The sequence below is a fragment of the Dasypus novemcinctus genome, chromosome 11 (genome assembly GCF_030445035.2).
Source record: "Dasypus novemcinctus isolate mDasNov1 chromosome 11, mDasNov1.1.hap2, whole genome shotgun sequence".
NCBI classification, from domain to species: domain Eukaryota; kingdom Metazoa; phylum Chordata; class Mammalia; order Cingulata; family Dasypodidae; genus Dasypus; species Dasypus novemcinctus.
Genome location: NC_080683.1, coordinates 32,480,714 through 32,504,645, shown reverse-complemented (window position 1 = coordinate 32,504,645; position 23,932 = coordinate 32,480,714). Strand labels below are relative to the sequence as shown.

At 37.5% G+C, this 23,932-nt stretch overlaps 1 protein-coding gene and 1 pseudogene across 2 annotated transcripts in view; one reads left to right on the top strand and one right to left on the bottom strand.

Moving 5' to 3' along the window:
• LOC111759142 (protein FAM133B pseudogene) overlaps positions 1-14,195 on the bottom strand; it is a 35,277-nt pseudogene extending 21,082 nt beyond the window's left edge.
• Positions 1-23,932, top strand: part of KHDRBS2 (KH RNA binding domain containing, signal transduction associated 2) — a 679,570-nt gene that overhangs the window by 198,179 nt on the left and 457,459 nt on the right. The window lies entirely within an intron of this gene.

Here is a 23,932-nt window from a genome sequence, read left to right as displayed (position 1 = left end):
TTCCCCGTTGTTCCCCCTGCCATTTATGTCTTTTTGTTATGATTTATTTTGGGGGGAGGTGGCCATTTTATCTTCAGAATTCTCCACATTCTAGATTTGTTGGTTGCATGCTGTCAGTGTAGTTCAACACATTCCTCTGATCTCTCTATTTTACACACTGGCAGCTGGATCCAGAGATTTAATCACCCTCACATTCAATCCTTTGGCAGAACGATACCTTACTTGTAGTTGTATTGCTGTTTCCATTTTTATAATGTTAGCTGTTGTCAATATCCAATGGGTGAATCTATTAATTCATTGAGGAATGTAAATTGGTAATTTTTTCAAATCTATCATCTTTTACATTTATTAGCTGAAATAATATTATAAAGAATTTCTTCTAGGAATTGTGGGAAGACATCATGGTAGGGAACTCCAGGATTTAGTCCTGCCAGCAGAACAGCTATTAAATAGGCAGGAATTGTCTGGAACAACTATTTTAAAATTCTGGAGGCCAGTATAATACTGTACAGCATCTAGGAAAGAATGGGAGGAAGAAGCAGATAAATTATGATAAAAACCATGAAATTGCTCTCTCTGCAACACAGTTAACGGTACTCATCTTCCACTCTTGAGCAGGTCAACATGAGTTTCAGCCCCTGACTAGCTTGCTGGTAACAGAAAAGGACTTAAAAATCCCCCTCCCCCAGACCAGCGGTAGGCACAGCTGATCCCTGATTACAGCTTTTCTTAAGCAACTTTGGATCTCTGGGGGCCCACCTCTGAGGGAGCCCATTGTTCCAACCTGCCCTGGACACAGGTTGCAGCAGAGAAGACTGAAAGATGTTATGCTTTCTCAGGTTTGCAGTGGACAGTTAGTTAAGGGCTACGTTTGCTGGGCAGATAAAGAAGCTCAGTTTGGGGGAGACATGAAAGAAGCTCTTGAACCCTTCCTGATCCCATCCCTGAGCATTTTGGACCCAATCTGCACCCCCTTCCTGGGTGCTTGACCCTGTTTCAGCTAGGAAAGACTGTCTTGTGAAACTCCTATCCGGCAAACTCCCTGTGGCAGTTTGAGATTATTTTTTTAATTCCCCCAAAGAGAAAGATAACGTTTTTAAACTAATCTATTCCTGTGGGTATGATACCCTTTAATTGCATTAAATTTGTCTGAGGGTCCTTTGATTAGATTGTTTGATAAACTCTCCTTAGGGGTTTTGATTAAACTACATCAGTAGCCAACTTGGGTCTCTGTCCTCTTGCTGGGTCTGATATAAGTGGAGACACAGAGTGAGACAAACACAGACACAGATAATGGAAGCCACCATATTGATCCTGCAATGTGAGAGAAAGAACTCCAGTTTTCCACATAGCTTAACTACAGGGAGAGAAGCGCCTGAGAGGCTCAAACAGCTAAGGCTCAGGAAGCAATAAGCAATATGCCTGATAGCTTGCAGCTGAACTCAGAAAGAAAGTGGAGCAGCTGAGTTTGATAGAGAAGACCCAGAAAAAGACAAACCCTAATCCTGACGCTCACAGCTGAGTTCTGGGAAGCTGGGCTCTGAGAGATGGTGAGCCCAGAGGGGAAGGCTGAGACCTTGGCAGAGATGGGCAGCCTTCTTACTTCACAACATGGCAGTTGACTTTCATGGAAAGCACCTCTTATGGTGCATTGAGTTGGATTTTTCACATCCTTTGGAACTGTAAGCTTTTGCTCCAAATAAATCCCCTTTATAAAACCCAACCCATTTCTGATGCTTTGCATTGGAAGCCCTTTGACAAACTAAAACTGTCTTCTCTCAGAATTGGCCCTCCAGGTAAAGGAATCTGAGACCGGAAAAATGAGTGTAAGAAACTATAGAGACAAACAGAAGCTAAATGGGAGAAGCAAAGGCCTACCTACTTTAAATACCTAAGGGAGGGATGTCTGTCTCCAGGGAAATAGAGAGGGTGGCATTCAAACTCCTGTAAACAGCAGAAGTCCAGAACAACCGTTAAGCACAGGCCCAGGAAAGACATAGGCCCAGAAGATACTGGGAGGACTCTGCACATGACATTCACCTTGGACAGATATTCCTTATAAGAGGGCTGAAACTCAAGAAAATCTCTGTCCTATCATCATCTGTATTCAAAATCAAGAAACAGATATCTCAGAATAAATTCCAGAGTTAACATTTTAAAATATTAAAATGTAGTGTGCAATAAGAGAGTAAAAGACACACAAAATAACAGGAAATGATGACTCATCCAAAGGAGAGGATAAAATCCAGGAAACACCAATGAAGACCAGAATGTGAACATTCTGAACAAAGCCTTTAAGAAAACATTAACAGTGCTGAAGGAGATAAAGAAAGATACAGTGAAAGAGCTAAAGGATAGGTTGAAAACAAAGAATTAGTAATATGAGAATATTAGTAAAGAGATTGAAATTTTAAAAAGGAATGAAACAGGGAAGTGGACTTGGCCGAGTGGTTAGGGCATCCGTCTACCACATGGGAGGTCCACAGTTCAAACCCTGGGCCTCCTTGACCTGCGTGGAGCTGGCCCATGCACAGTGCTGATGCACGCAAGGAGTGCCGTGCCACACAGGGGTGTCCCCCGCATAGGGGAGCCCCATGTGCAAGGAGTGCACCCTGCAAGGAGAGCTGCCCAGCGTGAAAGAAAGTTCAGCCTGCCCAGGAATGGCACTGCACACATGGAGAGCTGACACAACAAGATGATGCAACAAAAAAAAGAAACACAGATTCCCATGCCGCTGACAACAACAGAAGCAGACAAAGAAGAACATGCATCAAATAGACACAGAGAACAGACAACTGGCGGGGGAGGAGGGGAGAGAAATTTTTTAAAAAGGAATGAAACATAGCTACTGGAATTGAAAACCACAGTAACTGAAATGAAGAATTCTTGGGAGGTTTTCAAAGGTAGATTGGAGCTGTCAGAAGAAAGAATTAGTGAACTCAAAGACAAGACAATTGAAATGAGTCAGGCTGAGGAGCAGAAAGAAAAAAAAATATAAAAACTAAAAATAGTCTAAGACACCTCTGGGACACCATCAAGTGCAGCAGTATATACCCTATAGGATTCCAAAAGTATAAGAAAGAGATAAAGGGGCAGAAGGAATGTTTAATAAATGATGGAGATCTTCCCAAACTTAGAAAAATTCATGAATATACGCATCCAAGAATCCCAGAGAACCCCAAACAGAATAAACATGAAGAAAAATATATCCTATTATATTGTAACCACACTATTGAATGCAAAGGACAAGGACAAAGTTCTGGAAGCTGCAAGATATAAAGGAACCCAAATAACATTAAAAGCCAATTTCTCAGCAGAAACCATGAAGGCAAATTGGAAGTGGGTTGAAATAATTAAACTGCTGAAAGAAAACAAATGCCAACCAAGAATTTTATATCTAATAAGACTTTCTTCCAAAAATGAGGGAGAGGTTAAGACATGCTCAGATAAACAAAAGCTGAGGAAGTTCATCACTGCAGATCTACCCTATCAAGTATGTTAAAGGGAGTTCCTCAGTTTGAAAGGAAAGGACACTAGATAATTGTTTATAGTAGCATAAAGAAAACAAATATCTCTAGTAAAGGTAATTTAGTAATTGTAAATTCCAGTATTTTAATGTACTCTTTGGTATGTAACCACACTTCTTACTTACTGCAGGTGCTAAAATGCAAATGCATTAAGTGTAATGACAAATCTATGGTTTTGTACATACAATATACAATGATATAAGTTGTAACAAGTAAAAAAAGTGTGGTAGAAAGGAGTAGTATAGGAAAAGCATATATGTATAGCTATTGAAATCAAGTTGGTATCAATACAAATGTGATTGTTATATATTTTGGATGTTAAATTTTAACCTCATGGTAACCATAAGGAAAATACATGAAAAATATATCCAGATAATAAAGAGAAGGTACCACATATGGTACAACACAAAAAGAAGCAAATAAATATAAAAATAGGCATTAATGGAGGAATTGAGGGGCAAAAATGTATAGACTTAATCTGACAATATCAGTAATGACTTTAAATGAAAATGTATTAAACTCTCCAGTCAAAAGGTAGAGAATGACAGAATGACTAAAATATCAGGACCCACCTGTATGCTGTCTGGAAGAAAGTCGCCATAAATTCAGACATGAGTAGGCTGAAAGTGAAAGGATGGGAAAAAATACCAAGAAATTAGTAACCAAACAAGAACAGAGCAGATATACTAGTATCAGATAAAATAGACTTTAAGTCAAAAACAGTTACAAGGGACAAAGACAACCAGATGAAGCAGTAAATTCAACCAGACAATGTAAAACATAAATATATATGCACCTAAAAGCAGAACCCTAAGATACATTAAGCAAATACTGACAGATTTGAAGAAGAAATGTACTGTTCTATAACAATAATAATAGAAGACGTTAATATACCACTTGCAATAATGGATAGAATATCTATTCAGAAGATCGATAAGGAAATACAAAACTTGACTGATAATCTAAATGTTGGAGAAAAACGGCATTCACTGGAACATGGAGACCGATATGACCACAGGCAGAGAATGTATTGAGAAGCTCTCCCAATGGAGGGGCTCTGAAGAACAGACTTCAGGCCCCCCCCCACCCCCCAGCAAGGTGGGGTTCTGAAGAGAGACTTCAGCCCACTGCTGGAAGAGGAGGGTTTGAATTTATGCAGAACTTTCCTAGGCGGGGAAATGATAGTTGGTGGGAGGGGTTTGAGGGTCCGAGTGAGGTACCGGGAACAATAGGAAGCCCTAGAGGTGAAAATTTTCTCTGATAATAACTATTAGGGTTAGGGAGTTATAGTTTCTTGGAATGCTGCAGGAGCAGATGTTTCTTTGATCTGTAGGGATTAAAGATTTTCTTTATCTCCCCCTGATATACAGGTAGGGAAGGTATCCATTTCCCTTTATTCCCATCTCTACTGGTTTCTTTGTTTAACCTGTGGGAAGTGCCATTCCCTTAGACATGTAGGCTTATGGGGGATGGGGTTAGCCTGTCCCCAGTGCATATCAGGGGAAACTGAGCTACAGCTTGTTAATTATTGCAAGCCTCCAACACCAAACCAACTAGACCTAATTAATATATAGAGCACATCACCCAAAAACAGAATGGACATTCTTCTCTAGTGCACATGTATAATATTCCAGGATAGACCATATCTTAGGTCACAAAACAAGTCTCAATAAATTTAAAAAATATTGAAATCATACAATGTATCCTCCATCCACAATGGAATAGCTAACAATCAATACCAGTGATAAACTGAAAAAAAATTTTTAATGTGGAAATTAAGCAACACACCCTTAAGCAATCAATGGCTTAAAGAAAATATCACAAAAATAAAGTGTGGAAGGAACTTGTGGGAAGATGGCAGAGTATTGAGCTGCAAGACTCAGTACTTCCACCAAGACAGCTGTTGAATGGGCCGGGACTGTCAGAATAACTGTTTTGTGTTTCTGGAGGCCAGAAGAAAACTGTGCAGCTTTTGGAGGAGAGCAGGAAGAAGGACTGATAAACTATGGTAGACAACAATGAGTAACCCTTTCTACATGGAGGCTGCAAGGTTCACCCCCTCACACACACACTCATGGCAGGCCACCTTGGGATCCAGTTCCTGGCTAGCTGCTGCAGACAGAAAAGAATATAATAAAAGTCTTCTTCCCCATGAATGGGTGGGCATAGCCAAGCACTGATAATGACTTTTGATTAGCAAACCCAGTCTAAACTACCATTTCTGAGAGTAGATTTATTCTCAGAAAATGGGGACAGCAATCATTATTTTAACCCCACCCGAAACAGGACTGAGGCCATGGAGATTTAAAGACACAATTTTCCCATTTCAGGGCTGTGGGAAACAGTTTACTGAAGGGCAGCATCTACCTGGGAAGGCTAGGAAAGCACAGCTTTTGGCGTCCTTTCTGATCCCCTCTCCAGGGCAATATGGAGTCAGTCTGCACCCACTTCCTGGGTCCCTGGCCCTGTTTAAGCTGGAAAAAATAGACTTGGGGAATCCTTTCTAGTATGACACTCCTCACAGAATTACCCTGCAGGCAAAAGCAGCTAGAGGCAACTGTAGGAGTGTAAAATATACAGAGAGGCAAATGAAAAACAAACAGAACACATCAAAATTTCCTGAGAAGGAACAGAGGAAATGGAACTTTCTCTTAGAGGTGAAACAATTGCACAAAAAAATATAGTCTTAAAAATAGTACAACATATCCAGGGAAACAATTAGATAACGAAGAGCTGAAAAACTCTGATCAGGTAAACACAAGCTACTCTAAAGTTCTAAAAAAAATTGATCCAATTGTCAAGAGAAGAGCCTTAACACAAAGTCAATCAGCAAGAAAACCTAGGCAAGAGAGAGAAACTGGCCTTCAGAGTGAACTCATTGAGATCTATTAATACTTGGATCTTTTTGCCTAGATTCAGTATTTGTCACTTTCTATTCAACTTAACCTCTTATTTGCATTTCTTTTTGACCTTCAAAGATTTCATTTTTACCTTCCATTTCCTAAGGTATTGCCTGTTTTGGCAATTTGTCTTCGCATTTCTTCTAGTTTAGTCAATTTAAAAAGTGATTTTTTCTAATTTCTAATTTTTTTCTTATTTACAAAGTCTAATTCTGGATTTTTCCAATTTTGAGGTGTCTTGCACTTATGTTTTATATAATTTTCTTAATGTCTTTTATATGATTTTGAAATAGTAAAATACAATTTTGATGTTTTGTGGTCTTATCTTTTGGCATACTTTTATTGTTTACGCGGATATCTTATGGATTTGTATTCTGTTGTGTTATAATAACTAGATGAGATTTGGCTTTGACCTTTTTCTTTTGTTTATTTCTATGTGAATTCAATTTTTTTCTGAATTTTTTGAAAGGGGCATGGTTCAAACATGTTTTCTGAATTCACATAGCTCTATCTTCTCTTTTTTTAGTGTTGAATAGCAATATGATAGATTGCTTTTGTGATTTTCTGTTTCTCATCCCTTCTCTCACTTATATCTTCACCTTTTCTTTATTTCTTTATGTCACTTTTTTGCTCTAATTTTTTCCCCTCTCTTGCTAGTTTTTCCTCAGTGTGGCACTGGATAAAAGGGATCACTGACTGATCTGTTTTTATTATTATCTTTTATTATCTTTTTTTAAAAAAAGATACATATATCACAACAAATGTTACATTAAAAAATATAAGAGATTATAAGAGGTTCCCATATACCCCACTCCCTACCCCCAATGCCACTCCTCCCACATCAACAACCTCTTTCATCAGTGTGGCACATTCACAACTTTTGATGAATACGTTTTGCAGCACTGCCACACAGCATGGATTAGAGTTTACATTGTAGTTTACACTCTCTCCCAGTCCATTCAGTGGGTTATGGCAGGATATATAATGTCCTGCATCTGTCCCTGCAGTATCATTCAGGACAACTCCAAGTCCCGAAAATGCCCCCATATCACATCTCTTCTTCCCTCTCCCTGCCCTCAGCAACTCCTGTGGCCACTGTCTCCACATCAATGATAACATTTTTTTCCCATTGCTGGAGTCAAAATAATTCTAAAGTAGAATACTAGTAAGTCCACTCTAATCCATATTTTATCCCTCCATCCTGAGGAAACTGGGATGGCAATGTCCATTCCACCTCTAAATCGAGAGGGGGCTTAGAACCCACATGTGTGATAGAAGGAATTCTCCTGCTTGCAGTTGTAGATGCTCTCATTTCCCTAATGTGGTGGTTGACCATCCTAAACTCCCTTTTAGCTGACCTGGATAAGTCCAATGAACTAGAGAGTAGGTGTTGCAACTCTGCTGAGGCTCAGGGCCCAGGTGGCACCTGGGCAGGCCCTGTGCCCACTGCTAATGAATTGGACAAAAACCCTCCCATTTTCAACTGCTGATCTCATTTTGACCTGACACACTTTCCAGTGAATGCCATTTTACTATTCAGGGGATCTTTTATTCTCTTATGTTTCAGTCATGCCATTGTTTCTTTCTCTCTTTTCCTGAACAGATGTGGATATTATATAGGTCATTTCCCATTTATGTTTGGGGGTTTTGGAGAATCCTTGTCACCTAATTTTAAGTGTTTTTCTTGTTTATGATCGAATTACTCTATTTATATCAAGGCATTCAGGGGATTTTAATACCAGGCCACCCACTATGGAATCCTCCCCAACTTCTCTGTTCTATCTTTTATGTATTAAACCCAGATTTCTCAATTTTCTACTACACATTCTCTATAATTTTAGGTTTTTCATTTTTGCTCCATTAAACCCTTTATTCAACTATACCCAATCCTCAAGTCTCTCCTCCCCTTCCTTTTTTTCCAGTCTCTGAATCCTTTCCTATTCAGTTACAATCCTGGGATTTTACAATCATTTTGAGATCCTCAAAAATACTGTCTTTTCCCTATTTTCCTTGTGCTTTTTCGGAACAATCCTTCTTAAGGTCCCGTTGTATATTATCTTAAGTTTCATGCTTATTTATCCTTGTATTTACCTAATAAGCATCACTGATGATAGACACATGGAGTTGATAGACACAATTAGAGACTTCCAAACTCTTTCAGACATCAAGGATTAAGTTGCTAATGTTCATTGGATAATTCTTTGATATGTCTCTCTTTAATAACTGCCTTTGAAATTCTTCATACCAAATTCTAATCATCACCAGTTCTCAAATGGCCTCTAGACAATCCTCTCAACTATTAGCAGAATACCTTTTCCACTAATTCCCAATTCTAAACCTAACTGTATTTGAGTTAATTCCTTTTCCTTACCATTTCCCCCTTTGAATGTTTCCCTTGTATATACATATGTAATAACTTTCCATGACCCTGCAGACTTGCAATTAAAATCAGTCTGTTCTTGCTCTCTATCTCCATTCCCTCATTTTCCATTTATTCTTCAATACATTGCCTTTTACCCTCATCATTCTGCTTAATATGCATCCTCCAGTTTTCACTAATTTCCTAAAAGCTATCTTCCATAAACCTGATTTCTCCATTGCATTTTATATGTGTTTAATTCGAGTTTTTTTCCCCACTTACTTAAGTTCTTTACTTTTGTAGTTTCAGTAATTTTAATTGCATTTAAGTATAAATGACCTTGCATTTTATAAAGCATATTATTTTAATTGATTTTTCCTTCTTTTTGAAACTGTCTTTCCTTAACACTAATATTTCTCACTCATTTTCAAATCCCTTTGATGATACTTTAACTGCTTATCCCTCAGATTTTGGAGATCCTCAGCCTTCTTTCCTATGCTTTTTATATTTTTACTCTTTATATTCTTCCTGGGTCATCCATTGACTTTATGCCTTTTTTCCACCAATATTGCCCCTTGCCTTCAGGACATCATCTAGTCAGGCTAACACAATTTTACCTAAAAAACCTCAACACCATTTACATCTAAAAAAATAATTGACTATGTTTTTTATTAGAGAAATTGTGGGTTTATAGAACAATCATGCCTAAAATACAGGATTCCCATATACCAACTCACCACCAACACCTTGCATGGTGTGGAAGATTTGTTACAAGTGATGCTAGTATATTTTTATAATTATACTATTAATCAAATCCATGGTTTAACTTGGGGTTCACTATCTATATAGAGTAGTTCCATAGCTTTTTAAAAAATTGTATTCTGTTACCATCTAATCTAACATTTCCCCTTTTAACATCTAATCTAACATTTCTCCTTTTAACCACATTCAGATATATATTTCAGATGTATATTCCAGCTATTATGTTCACAGTGTTTTGCAGTCGCCACTACCATCCATTACCAAAACATTTCTATCATTCCAAATAGAAACACTGTACTTTTTAAGCCTTAATTTCCCATTCCGTATCCCTAGCCTATCTCCTGGTAACTGATAATCTAGATTCTGACTCTGTGAGGTTGCTGATTCTAATTGTTGCAAATCAGTGAGATCATAACAATATTTATCCTTTGTTTCTGACTTATTTCGCTCAACATAATGTCTTCAAGGTTCATCCATGTTGTCAAATGTATCAGAATTTCCTTCCATTTTACAACTCAATAATACTCCATTGTATGTACATACCAGATTTTGTTTATCCATTCACTAATTATTGGACACTTTGGTTGCTTTCATCTTTTGGCTATTGTGAATAATGCCTCTTTGAATATTGGTGTGCAAATACCTGTACAAAACTCTGCTTTGAATTATTTGGGTATATACCTAATAGTGGGAATATTGAGTGATATGATAGTTCCATACTTAGCTTTCTGAGGAACCGCCAAATTGTCATCCACAGTGGCTGCATTGTTTTACATAGCCACCAGCAATGAATGAGAGTTCCTATTTCTCCACATCTATGCAACACTTGTTTTTTTTTTTTTTTTTTGAATAGCAGCCATTCTAATTGGGTGTGAAGTGGCATCTCATTGTGTTTTTGATTTGCCATTCCCTGGTATCTAATGATTTTGAGCAACTTTACTGTGCTTTCTGGCTATTTGTATATCTTCTTTAAAGAGATATCTGTTCAAGTCTGTTGCTCATGTTTTAATTCGGTTGTCTTTTGTAGTTAAGTTGAAGGGTTTCTTTGTATTGGATATTAATCTTTTATGTAGGTTGTTGTAGCAGTTTGGTATTGTTTATGAATTCCAAAAATAGATATTGGATTGTGTTTGTAAACTGGTCTGTTTCTCTGGGCATATAAGATTGTATTAAATTCGGAGGTTTCACTTTTACTTGATTAGATTATGATTAAGGCTTTGATTTGGCCATGTCAGTAGGGTGTTGAGTCCTGCCCCGCTGGTGGGTCAAGACTCACAGAGAAAACTACATGGCAGAGGAGAGAGAATTTTTTGATGCTGGAGACCCAGGAAGTAAACACACAGGAGAAGAACACAGAGGAATAGAGACAGCTACATGGACATGGCAGAAGCCCTGGGAAGAGAGAGAGCATGATAGTCTACAGCTGACGTTGTGGAAAGAACAGAGCAGCTGAGCCTAGAGAGAAACGAGCCCTGGGAGAGAGACTTTTCTTAGCCTACAGCAGATATTGGAAGAAGCTGGAACAACAGAGCCTTAAGAGGAAAAGGAAGCCTGAACCCCAGCAGACAGCGGCAGCCATCTTGCTCCAACAGGTGACTATGGATTTTGGTGAGAAGTAACTTATGCTCTATGGCCTGGTAAATGTAGGCTTCTACCTCAAATAAATATCCTTTATAAAAGCCAAGAGATTTCTGGTGTTTGCATCAGCACCCCTTGGGCTAACTAAGACAGTTGTCATTTTACTTTTATGATAAAGTTCTTTGAGGAACAAGTTTTTATTCCTTTTATTTTGATGAGTACCCATTTATATATTTTTATGTTTGTTGCTTGTGCTTTGGGTATAAAGTCTAAGAAACCATTGTTTAACATAAGGTCCAGAAGATGCTTCTCTATGTTTTCTTCTAGAAGTTTGATTGTTCTAACTCTTACGTTTAGTTCTTTGATCAATTTTCAGTTGATTTTTGCATGTGGTGAGAAGTAGGAATCCTTCTTCTTCTTTTTTTCATTTGAAAATAGGGATCCAGTTTTCCCAGCACCACTTTTTGAAGATACTATTCTTTCCTAATTGAGTGGCCATTGCCAACTTGTTACCATGTTATTAAAATTTATTATCCTAAATATATGACAATTATATTTGTTTTGATACCAACTTTAACTTCAATAGCATGCACATATACTTTTCCTGTACCACTCTGACTGTCCACCATTTTTTGTACTTGTAACCACATGTCTTTGTACATTGTATGTCCATCACCTAGATTTATCATTACTTTTTATGCATTTGCATTTTAGCACCAATAGGAAGTAATAACTGGAGTTACATACCAAGCAATATAATACTAGCATTTACAATTATACAAATGGTTAATTATTTACTGTGCATCTTTTTTTCTTTATGCTGCTTTGAACCACTGTCTAGTATCTTCATTTCAGTATGAAGCACTCCATTGAGCATTGCTTGTAGGACAGGTCTGGTTATGATGAAGTCCCTCAGCTTTTCTTTATCTGAGAATTTCTTAATCTCTCCCTCATTATTAAAATGGGGGCTTATCAGGTAGAAAATTCTTGACTGGCAGTTATTTTCCTTCTACACTTTAAGTATTTCAGCCCGTTGCCTTTTTGCCTCCAGGGTGAGAAATTAGCAATCAATCTAAGTGGGAATCTAAATTCTCTTACAATTTTCAGAACAACTTCTTTGTCATTTGCATTTGATATTGTAATCAATATATGATAGAGTATATTTTTCTTCATGTTTATATTTTTGTTGTTCTCTGAGCTTCTTTCATGTGCACATTCATGTCTTTACTAAGTTTAAGAAGTTCTCTGTCATTATTCACTTGACTATTCCTTCTGCCCCTTCCCTCCTTCTCCTCCTGGTACTACCCTAATGTGTTGGTATGCTTGATGTCCCATAACTGCCTTATTCTATTTTTGCTTCTAATATTTCTTTTTTCTTGCTGCTCTTTGGCTTAATTTAAAATGTTGCATCCATATTCATCGATGCTTTCTTCTGCCTGCTTCAATCTGTTCTTGCAATCCTCCTGTGTATTTTTCATTTCAGTTATTACGATCTTCAACTCTAGTAGTTCTGTTTGGGTCCTTTTTAAAATTTCTCTCTCTTTACATTGATTCTCATATTGTTCACTCATTGTTTTCCTCATATCCTTTAGTTTTTCCTCTGTACTTTCCATCATCTCCTTGAGCATTTTGAAGATCATTCGCTTAAAGACTTGTTCAGTATGATCACATTCTCATTGTCTTCATTGGTGTTTTCTGTATTTTTACCCTCTTCCTTTGGATGGGCTATTATTCTCTGTTTCTTTTTTTGTCTTGTTCTCTTTTGTTGCACACTATTTAATATTTTAAATAGTAAACTCTGAGATTTACTCCCTGGGATGTCTGTTTCTTGATTTTGTAACCAGCTGATGATAAGACAGAAATTTTCTTGAACGTCAACCTTTCTATTAGGAAGGTCTGCCCAAGGTGAATGCAGTCTGCTGGTGTTATAAAGCATTTGCCTAATGGTTGTTTTTGGAGTTCCCCTGTTATAGGCATTTGATTGTCCTGTTTCCCAAGAGTGAATCTCCCTCAACAGATGTAATAGTTTGAAGCTGGGTGGATCTAAATAGATCACATTCTTAAAGGTAATCCATTCCTGTGGGTGTGGGACCCATTGATTGTATTGGATTCAGTTAGGGGGACTTTGATTGGAATACTTCAGTAAGGTGTTACCCAGGGTGTGTCTTCATCCTCTTGCTGGGAGAAACAAGCAGAAGCACACAGGAAAAAGCAGCAGAGACAGAGAAATCCCAAGAGGCTGAAAGAGAGGTCCCAGTGGCCAGAGGCTGGAATCAGTAAACCACTCATGAATGAAAGAAGCCTCTGAGAGGCTGAGAGGCCTGGAGGAGAGGGAACTGACAAACCATGTGCCTAATTGCCCACAGCTGAAATCAGGGGGAAGTAAGCCTGGAGGAGAAGCAGAGGTCCAGACCAGCAGAACTGCCATTGTGTCTTGCCATATGGCAGTAGTCCAAGATTGCCAGCAGCTGACCTTTGGTGAGACAGCGTCTCTGATGATGCCTCGATTTGGATATTTTCACAGCCTCAGAACTGTGAGCTTTTTACCTAAAAAATTTCTATTATAAATGCCGACCCATTTCTAGTATATTGCTTCCAGCAGTTTTTAGCAAACTAAAGCACCAGGTATTTTAAGTCAGTAGAACTTGTCCAAGATTATCTTACTCTATACTTTTTTACACTTCTTCATCTCATGCTGCATGTGTGAGGAAGGAAAATTCTGGGAGGAGAGCTTTTCCAATTTGGTCTTTCCCATAAAACAGGGTCAGGGACTCACAAAGGAGGTACAGATATGTTCCAAAGTGCCCCATGGAGATTGTCATTAAGAGTGTCATATCTTCTCTGACGATTTCCGAAAGCTGAGCTTTCCTTATCTGCCCTTCAGCATACTGTCCCCCACATCCCTAAGGAAGCACTGCATCTTTAAATTTCTAATGCCTCCAACCTTGTCTGGATAGGGTTCAAACATTGGCTGCCACTGTCTTTGTCCAGGAATGAGTGACAAAAATGGTTGCTCCCAGGTGGGTTGAAGCATGATCCAGGAATCTGAATTCCCTGTTCAAAAGCCATGATCGGTGGTCTGCTGCACACACATCTGTTCTTGGGTGAGAAGATTTTTATGTCCCTTTTAGTCGCCAGGTGCTAGTTAGGGACAGGGCCCTGCATAGGTTTGCCACAAGAATGGGGGATAGAACCCATTAGCCATAGCACAGAGGGAACAATTTTCAGTTCTTTACCATAATTTATCAGTCTCTTCTTCCTGTTTTTCCCTGGATGCTTTATGGTGTTCCTCTGAACTCTGGAATTGCAGAATAGTTGTTTCGTACAGTTCCTGCCTGTTTAATTGTTATTTTAGTAGAAGGACTGAGTCCTAGAGTTCCCTACTCCACCATCTTCCCAGGAAGTCTAGATTATGGCTATTTTCATACACCTCAATATTCTTTTTTATCTCAAACAGAATGGGTCCTTAATATCAGAATGAGCATATACTGAAGGATACTTTAGAATCCTAAAAGAATGCAGTATTATTGAAACTTAAATTTCTTGGAAATTTAATACTATGTGGGTAATTTTATGATGCCATTTTATTGCTAGAAATTTGAGTTTCACTTGTATACATCTAACTTTTTTGTTGTAGAGATTTTTATAGGCAATAGTACACATTTCCATGTAAGAATTCAAAATTCACTGAATCACTTCTCTTTCTTGGAGGAAAAGGAAAATAGTTGTAATTTAATTGTCATGAAAATCTTGTTTCTGTAATGAGTGAAATAAATGTAATGAACTCTTTAATGGGAGTGTTTTTCTTAGCTGCAGCATATTTTGAGAAATGTGGGAAGCCATGATTATAAATCCACACAATGCTTCATTAGGACTATTTACAGAACACATATTTTTCATCTTTAATAGTGCAGCATGAAGGATTTCATGTATTTTTTTCTTTAATCTTTGTTATTAGTTCAGAGTAATTCTGTTAATTCCAAAGAAAACTTTACAGAAATACTACTTCTTCCACACTTTGGAAGGGTCATTATTATCATATCTTGGACATATATACATAAGTATCTTCCATATTTCAGGAATCAAACTCTCGTTTCAGATGTATAGATTCTTTTACCAAACTAAGAACCCATTTGGGAAGATGAGCAGGGGAAGACATGAAGCCACCTTGTTCATTTTCCTCTTCTTTTCTACCAGTCCTTTCCCTTCTTGCTTCAACCAAACATCCTGCAAATAGATACCAATAGAGAGGTGGCCTCTGCAACCCAAATTAACTAATTTTTCTTTATGTTTTACCTTATGGGACTGTAAGGTGGTACAGAAATATGTACTTATTGGAAATGTGCATGAAAAGAATAACAGAATATTTGGTTTATATCCTTCTATAACAAATGAAAATTATAAATGCATTCTATCTATCATGTTATTTTGTCCATAATTTCATTTGGCATTTCTACATATTTCTTGGTGATAACCATTTTTTATCTTCCTATTGTTAGCAAATGAGACAATGTTAAATTTAGCAAACAGCTGATGAAGTGAAGTATTTGGTCATAGACAGCTTGTCACATGCTTGTAAAATGTGAGGTTCTTTGTAATAAATAGTTTATTACTGAATCTGCATTTATTAGGATTCTTTTGATTGTGAGTGACAGAAATTCAAATTGGTCTAGCTTAATCAAATGGGTAATTTGTGAGTGGATTCTAGGGGTATCTCACATAATCAAATTCTGGAACCGGGAGGGCTCCAGCTGGGCCTCAGGGACAACTGGTAGACAAGACTCAAACAGAGTGCACCAGAGCTCTCTATTCATCTCCTAATTCTGTTTAGCTCTGAATTTCAACCTCATTCTCTCTTTCGACACATGGCAGGAAACACGGCTACTGTTAAATCTGAGTTTCATATTTATAGCTTTCAATGATGAGACTATCTTGCCCACTTCTAGTTTTTAAAATTCCAATAAAAGACCCTCTTTGGCATGAATTAGGTCATGTATATATCCCTGAACCATTTATATATGGGGAGGCAGATGCTGTAATGAAAGATTTTCCCCAAAAGGGGAAGTCCAGCATAGAATAAGAAAAGATAAGGATATCTACTAGGCATACTTCATGTTTATCCTTCGTCTTTCCTTTCCTCAACTTAGATCAAGACAAAACTTATTTCTCGTAAATAAATATATGAAATTTCCATGGCAAATCTTCTGTGATACTATACAGTTAGGTTGTTTGATAAGATAGAAGGGGGTGGTTTGTCAGTAGATGGGGGTGATAAGTGGTGCAGTGATGTGATTGGGCTTGACAGTGCTGGAATTCGAGGGCATAGTAGGATAGGAGGGTTGGTTTGACTATCCGTAGAACTGGGGGGGAGGTTGGAGGAAGTAATAGATTAACTCTGGGGATTAGTAGGTCTGTGGGTAAAACTACAATGTTGGAAATGTTCTTTTGGCAAATTTGACAAGGGAGGGTGAGGGTTATTACTGGTACAGGGCATTGGGGAGGAGATATGTGGAATTAGGCACACCTGGGACATGCTTCTATGTAATATGAAAGTGTTCATTTTGTCATAGTTTGTTATCTCAGTGGGTGAGACTCACACAATAAACAAGAAAATATTAAACTCCCATCCTGGGGAGTCTTTTCTTGAGAATATAGGCACTGCCTAGTAAAAGAAAACAGACAAATATATTAAGCCTTCAATATACTGCATATAACTATGAATCTTACTCGTCAAAAGTTGAAACTTAGTGCTTACCATAGGTTCCGAAGGGAGAGGGAGAGCATTTATAGAGCATTGGGTTGTTCTGCATGATCTTGCAATGACAGATAAGGCCATTTTAAATTTTCTCAAAACCTATAAAAGTGTATGGTGCAAATGTAAGCCGTGTGTATACCATCGACCATAATTAGTAGCAATACTTCAATATGTGCACATCATTTGTAACAAAGGTATGATACACATGTAAAATGTTATTAGTAAGGAAGAGTGGGTGAGGGGAAAGTCATTGGGTATAGGGGAATCCCCTAGTTTTACTATCTGGCTTTTCTGTAACCTAAAATTTCTTTGAAGATAAATAAATATATATATATATAATAAGACACTGGGGGAACATACAGAAGAAATTGTCACTGTACGTATGAGATGACATATCCTACAGCAATGAAAGAGACACAAAATTTTTATTTTATTTTTTATTTTTGTATTTTATTTGTTATTTACTTTTATTATTATGTTATTTTCTTATTACTTTTATTTATTTTTTGGCTTTGTTTTGTGGGAGGTTTTGGATCCCAGAAGGGTCACAACTGTGGCTGAGGAGGATCACTGGTGCAGGTGTCTGTGATGGGGGGATGTGTGGGGAGGCATGTACTTGGGTCATGCCTCTATGGCATATGAGTATGTTCAAGTGGTTATGTGGTGTTGTCTTGGTGGAAGGAGACTGACACAAAAAACGAAAGAAAGTTGAATTTTCATCCGGGGAAGTCCTGCTCCATTCTTTAATAGAGCAGCAAGAATCCCCCAAGTACATAGGCAGTGCTTAGCAAAGGACAGACTGTTATGCCAGGCCCTAATATTGATGGTTGTACTTATGAACCTTGTTCTTGTGAAATTGAAATTTTCCTTAGTATTATATATTGCCTAAGAAACTTACCTCCTAAGAAACTCCTTGTTGCTTAAATATGGCCTCTCTCTAAGCCAAACTCAGCATTAAATATACTCACTACATTTCCCCTGGTGTGGGACATGACTCCCAGGAAAGAACCTACCTGACACTGAGGGATTATTATGAAGTGCTAATTAGCGATGCTTTTGGAAAAAGACCTTGACCAAAAGGGGGAAATATTAAATACAAATGAATTCTTATGGCTAAAGATTTCAAAGTGAATCATTAGGTCATTCCAGAGGTTACACTTATGCATGTTTTAGCAGGATCTCATTGATTCCTGCAGTAAACAGTGCCTCTGAGAGCTCTAGAAACATCTAGACACTATAGACTGGCCAAACAATCTCAGGAATTTGGAACCCTGTAAGTGAGCCTTACTTTGGAATCTATGTTCCCCAATGTAACATAGTTAGACTCATTTATAATTTCCCTACACATGGCTTTTCTGCCTCTTTTTTTTTGAACCTGTAATTAGCACTATACTCATTAAATATATGCCCCCAGAGACTTAGATCTTCAGTCTGTTCATATGTCCGTTGAATTGCAGCAGAGTTGAGTCCAGTTCACTGGACTCTCCCAGGGCAACTAACAAAGGGATGGTAATGGACAGCACCCACCAAAAAAAGCAGAGAATATCTACAACTGCAAGTAAGACAGTTCCAGTCATCTGCCCAAAGGAATCTAAGCCCCCTCTCAATCAGAAACAGAATGGGCATCACCATCTCCAAATCCTCAAGACTGAGGAATGAATAAATGTAAGTGGGGAACACAACTATGGACCAAAGTAGACATTATTCTAGCAATGGAAGAACTTGTATCATTTATATAAAGGCAGTGACCACCAGAGGTTCTGAGAGAAGGGAAAGGGAAGAATAGGTGTAACATGGGGGCATTTTTGAGACATTGGAATTGTCCTGCATGACATTGCAATGACAGATCAAGTTATTATACATTTCGTCCTAACCTATAAAATTGTGTGGGGCAAAGTGTAAACTATAATGTAAACTGTAGTCTATGGTTAGTAGCAATGATGCAATATATGTTCATCCATTGTAACAAATGTACTATTCTAATGAAAATTATTGTTAATGTGGGAAAATGTGGCGGGGGAGGAGTTGGAGTATATGAGAATCCCCTACATTTCTGATGTAACATGTATGTAATCTGAAGGTTCTTTAAAAATTAAAAAGAAATTGAAAAAAATCAATTGTATTGTACATCTTGCAATAAATCTCAAAAATAAAAAATTATACACATGCACTTATGTGCATTATACACATATGCTTTAGCTGCCTAAATAAACTAAGACGTTTTTGTTCTTTTTCCTTGCTTTAGGATGGATTTTAATATTCTTTAATGAATTATGCAGCAAGTTTTTTAGTCTGGAAGTCAAATTGATTGGGCAATAATCCAGTACCCATCCTTGAATTTCATTAGCTTCCTTTTCAGAAATGAACCCAATTCTGGCTCAGTCATCTCCTAAAGTAGCTGTTTTAATGATAAATTAACAGTTCTTATTGGCTGTCCAACTATTTTTTTCCCTCTAAATTCTCAGATGAATACCCTCTGGTGGTTGTGATTTATTGCAATATTGCAGTTTAATTTCTTGAGTTATTTCCAAAAATGGTATCAGCAATTTCGACTTATTCTTGACATTGTGCTTTTACTGGACACTTAAATCTGACTCTCCAGAGACAGAAGAAACAATAATAAGCATTTTTTCAACAGAATATATGATTTTATTTTTTTCAAAAAAAGGCATTAAAATTTATGAACATTTAAGTGTTAGCAATTATAAACCCTGATAGTAGCTGCATATAGAAGAAATAAATGAAATTACAATGAAACAACTTAAGTGTTCAGTTCTATACTATTAATAATGAAGACACTTGCATGAAAATATGTTCTTGTTTGAATATCTTAGTGGAATGAGTGAACATTTAACACATTTCACTGATTTTGGAAGTGTTCCTTCTGTGCTGAAATGAATGGACATAGCACCTGATTTTACTTTTCTGTCAAGTCCCATTTTAAACATTTCCATTTAAGTAACTTCACTAAAGTTACTTTATCTCTTTGACAGCATATAATTTTCTGGGTCAAAGTACTATGCATGTTTAGCTCTAGTTTCCATATTAAAAACAAAAATTAGTTTTGCCCATTAGAGAATATTAGAGGAACTTGTTACTTTTCTCTAGCCTTCAGAATCCACCAGTAGCCTTAATTTTCTCTAAAAGCCTTTCCAAATATCAACTAGATAGAATCATATTTGTGATCATCTTTCACTTTAGGGAACTCTATTTTTATATTCCTTTTGTAATTATTGTACTGTATTCCTCATTACCCCTTAGGCTAAATGTGGTATAACCTCTATTTGGTGGACGCTCTGTTTAGACTTCTTAAGTTTTACATCAGCTTCGCTTCTCTGCTTCATTTCTGTTTTGCTCAGAGTCCCAAAAGAAAACAGAGGGCATGCTCGAAATGGATGGTGATTGATGTGAGTTTAAGTTCATGAAGAGAATATTTAGAAAAGTCTGGTCAGTGAAACTAACAAATGATGGTGAGGTAGAGAAGCTAGCAAGAATCAGGAGCCATTACTATTCTTAAGCCTAAAGGGTCAGGGGAAAAGAAAGAGCCCTGTAGTTTTTTTAAGAGTCTACCACAAAACTTCTAGAAATTATAAATGAGTTGAGTAAAGTCTCAGGTTACAAGATCAATGCGCAACAATCAGTAGCATTTCTGTACACCAATAATGAGCAATCTGAGAAAGAAATCAAGAAACAAATACCATCTACAATAGTAAATTAAAAAAATCAAATACCTAGGAATAAATTTAACTAAAGATGTAAAAGACTAATATACAGAAAACTATATAGCACTGTTCAAGGAAATCAAAGAAGATCTAAATAAATGGAAGAATATTCCCTGGTCATGGATAGGAAGACTAAATATTAAGATGTCTATCCTACCAAAACTGATCTACAGATTCAATGCAAGCCCAATAAAAATCAACACAGCATTCTTTAATGAACTAGAGAAATTATCTACGAAATTTATTTGGAAAGGAAAGAGGCCCTGAATAGCCAAGGACATATTGACAAAGAAAAATGAAATTGGAGGAATCACACTACCTGACTTTAAAACATACTACAAAGCTACAGTAGTGAAAATGGCATGGTATTGGCACAAGGATAGACACACTGACCAATGGAACAGAATTGAGAGTGCTGATATAGATCCTTATATATATAGCCAGATGGTATTCAACAAGGCCACCAAACCCTCTCAACTGGAAGAGAATGACCTCTTCAACAAATGGTGCCTAGAAACTGGATATCCATATGTAAAAGAATGAAAGGATTACCATCTCACAGCTTATACAAAAATCAACTCAAGATGGATCAAAGACCTAAATATAAGAGCCAAGACCATAAAGACCTTGGAAAGCAATGTAGAGAAGCCTCTACAAGACCTTATAATAGGAAATGGATTCATGCACTTCACACCAAAAGCACAAGCAGCAAAAGAACAAATAGATAAATGGGACTTCCTCAAAATTAAAACCTTCTCCACCTCAAAGGAGTTTGTCAAGAAAGTGAAAAGAGTACCTACACAATGGGAGAAAATATTTGGTAATCATATATCTGATAGGAGACTTATATCCTGCATATATAAAGAACTCCTATATCTCAACAATAAAAAGACAGTCCATTTAAAAAATGGGAAAAAGATTTGAACAGACTCTTCTCCAAAGAAGAAATACAAATGGCTATAAAACACATGAAAAAATGCTCAAAATCACTAGCTATTAGGGAAATGCAAATCAAAACAACAATGAGATACCATCTTCAGCCCGTAAGACTAACAACTATCAAAAAATCAGAAGACTACAAGTGCTGGAGCAGTTGTGGAGGAATGGTAACTCACAGTCACTGCTGGTAGGAATGCAGAAGGATCCAGCCATTCTGGAGGACAGTTTGGTGGTTTCTTAAAAAACTAACTACAGATTTGCCATATGACCCAGCAATTCCACCCAGTAGAACTGAAAAAAGAATACAAACCAATATATGCACACCAATGTTCATAGCAGCACTATTCACTATTGCTAAAAGTTGGAATCATCCCAAATGCCCATCAATAGATGAATGGATAAATAAAATTTGGTATATACATACAATGGACTACTACTCAGCTATAAGAACAAATACAGTACAAAACACATGTGATAACATGGATGAATCTTGAGAACCTTATGTTGAGTGAAGTAACCCAAGCATTGAAGAACAAATACTACATGACCTCTCTGATATAGAATAAGTAAAGCAAGCTGTCTCAGAAACCTAGAGACTAGATGATAGGCTTAAAGGAAGTTGGGGGTAGAGGAAGGTGCGAGCTGACACCTACACAGGTGAAATCTATAACTTGGAGGTAAGTATTTGTACAGGGAAGGGATAAAATGGCATAGGGATAACTTTGGGTGGGGCTTTGTGGGCTTGAGGGGGGCTAGGGATGGGAGGAAGGGTCAGGTGGTCCAAGAAATTGGGGGAGGGTGGGGAGAGCATTTGAACATAGGAGATTGCCAGGTATGTGGTTGAAATTATAATGTAGAGAAAACTCTTTAGAAAATATAATAAGGAAGGTTATCTGTTTAAGATGCTTAAGTGGAGGGGGAGCATCTGACAGGGCAAGCTTCTAAGGAGTGTGTGAGTGCTCATTTTGCCATAGTGGGTTATATCATTGGATAGAGATCCATATAATGGGAGTGAAGATATACTCATATCCTGGGGAGGACTGATGTTCTCAAACAGAGGGAATTGTATCTTTCGAGAAAATTGGTGGCTCCCAATGGGTTAGGGCAGTCGAGTATGTCAAGCCCTAAACATTGTTGCAAGTATCTCTGAATATGGTCCTTCAAGTAATGAAGATTGATTGTCACTGTGGGCCCTGAGGGGAGGGGGAAAGAGGTATTGAATAGATGGACTCAGTGTAACTGTGGGACAATGGAAGTGTTCCACAAGATCATGCAATGATGGATACAGAACATGTGAAATTACACAAAAAATGTATAAAAGTCCAAAGGCTAAAATGTAAACCATAATATAAAACATCAGATAACTAAAAATTTAGAAAATTGTATAGTGTAAAATATAAACTGTAACCATGTTTGAAAGCTATTGTTTCAATATCTGTACATCAGCTGCAGCAAATATAATATGAACATGTAAAAATGTCATTGCTGGGAAAAGGACAAAGGGTTTGATGTTGGATATGTGGGAGTACCGTATATTGTATATGTGAATTACTGTGATCTAAAACTTTTGTGAGGACAAACTTAATAAGTAGGGAAAAAAAAGGATGTAGAAACTGAGGAATAAATGGAAAAAAGTGCCTTGCCACTGTACATACAGGGCAACACCTATAGCAGTGATGAAAGGCAAAATGTCAAAAACAAAGCCTTTTCATTTTTTGATACCCCAATTTATTTTTACTTTATTTCATTTTTCTAAATTAGTGTGTATTCTATATCTAACCTTTAAACCCACCACTATATTCCATTTTACTATTAATGGAACCTGGCAATATATTAGGCTTCATTTTCAAAGAAGTTTTGGACCACAGAGAGGTTCAACTATGGCAGGGGAGGAACACGGGTGTGGAGTGTTATTGCTAGGGGCACATGATTGGGAGGGAGTTCTCCAGGGCATGTATACAGGGTACATAAAAATGTTTGGATATTTTCATAGTGGTTTCAGTTAAAAACGACAACAGAGGGAGTGCCGAGTTCCTAGCCAGGGGAGCTCTATTGCATTCCCCAATGGAAGAGCAACAATCCCCAAATGCAATGACAAAGACCAAGAGAGGTGGATCGTTCAAGAATGAACCCTTAATACAGATGGCTATGATTATGAACCTGTGCACCTGAAATATGAACTAGGCCTAGAGCTGCAGGGTGCCTAAGAGTTACTTCCTGAGAGCCTCCATGTTGCTCATATGTGGCCACTCTCTAAGCCAAACATGGCATGTAAAGGCATTACCTCTCCCCATGCTCATGGGACATGACTCCCAGGGATGAGCCTTCCTGACACCGAGGGATTACTACCAAGCATCAGTTGATGATGTAACTAGAAAAACACCTTGAAT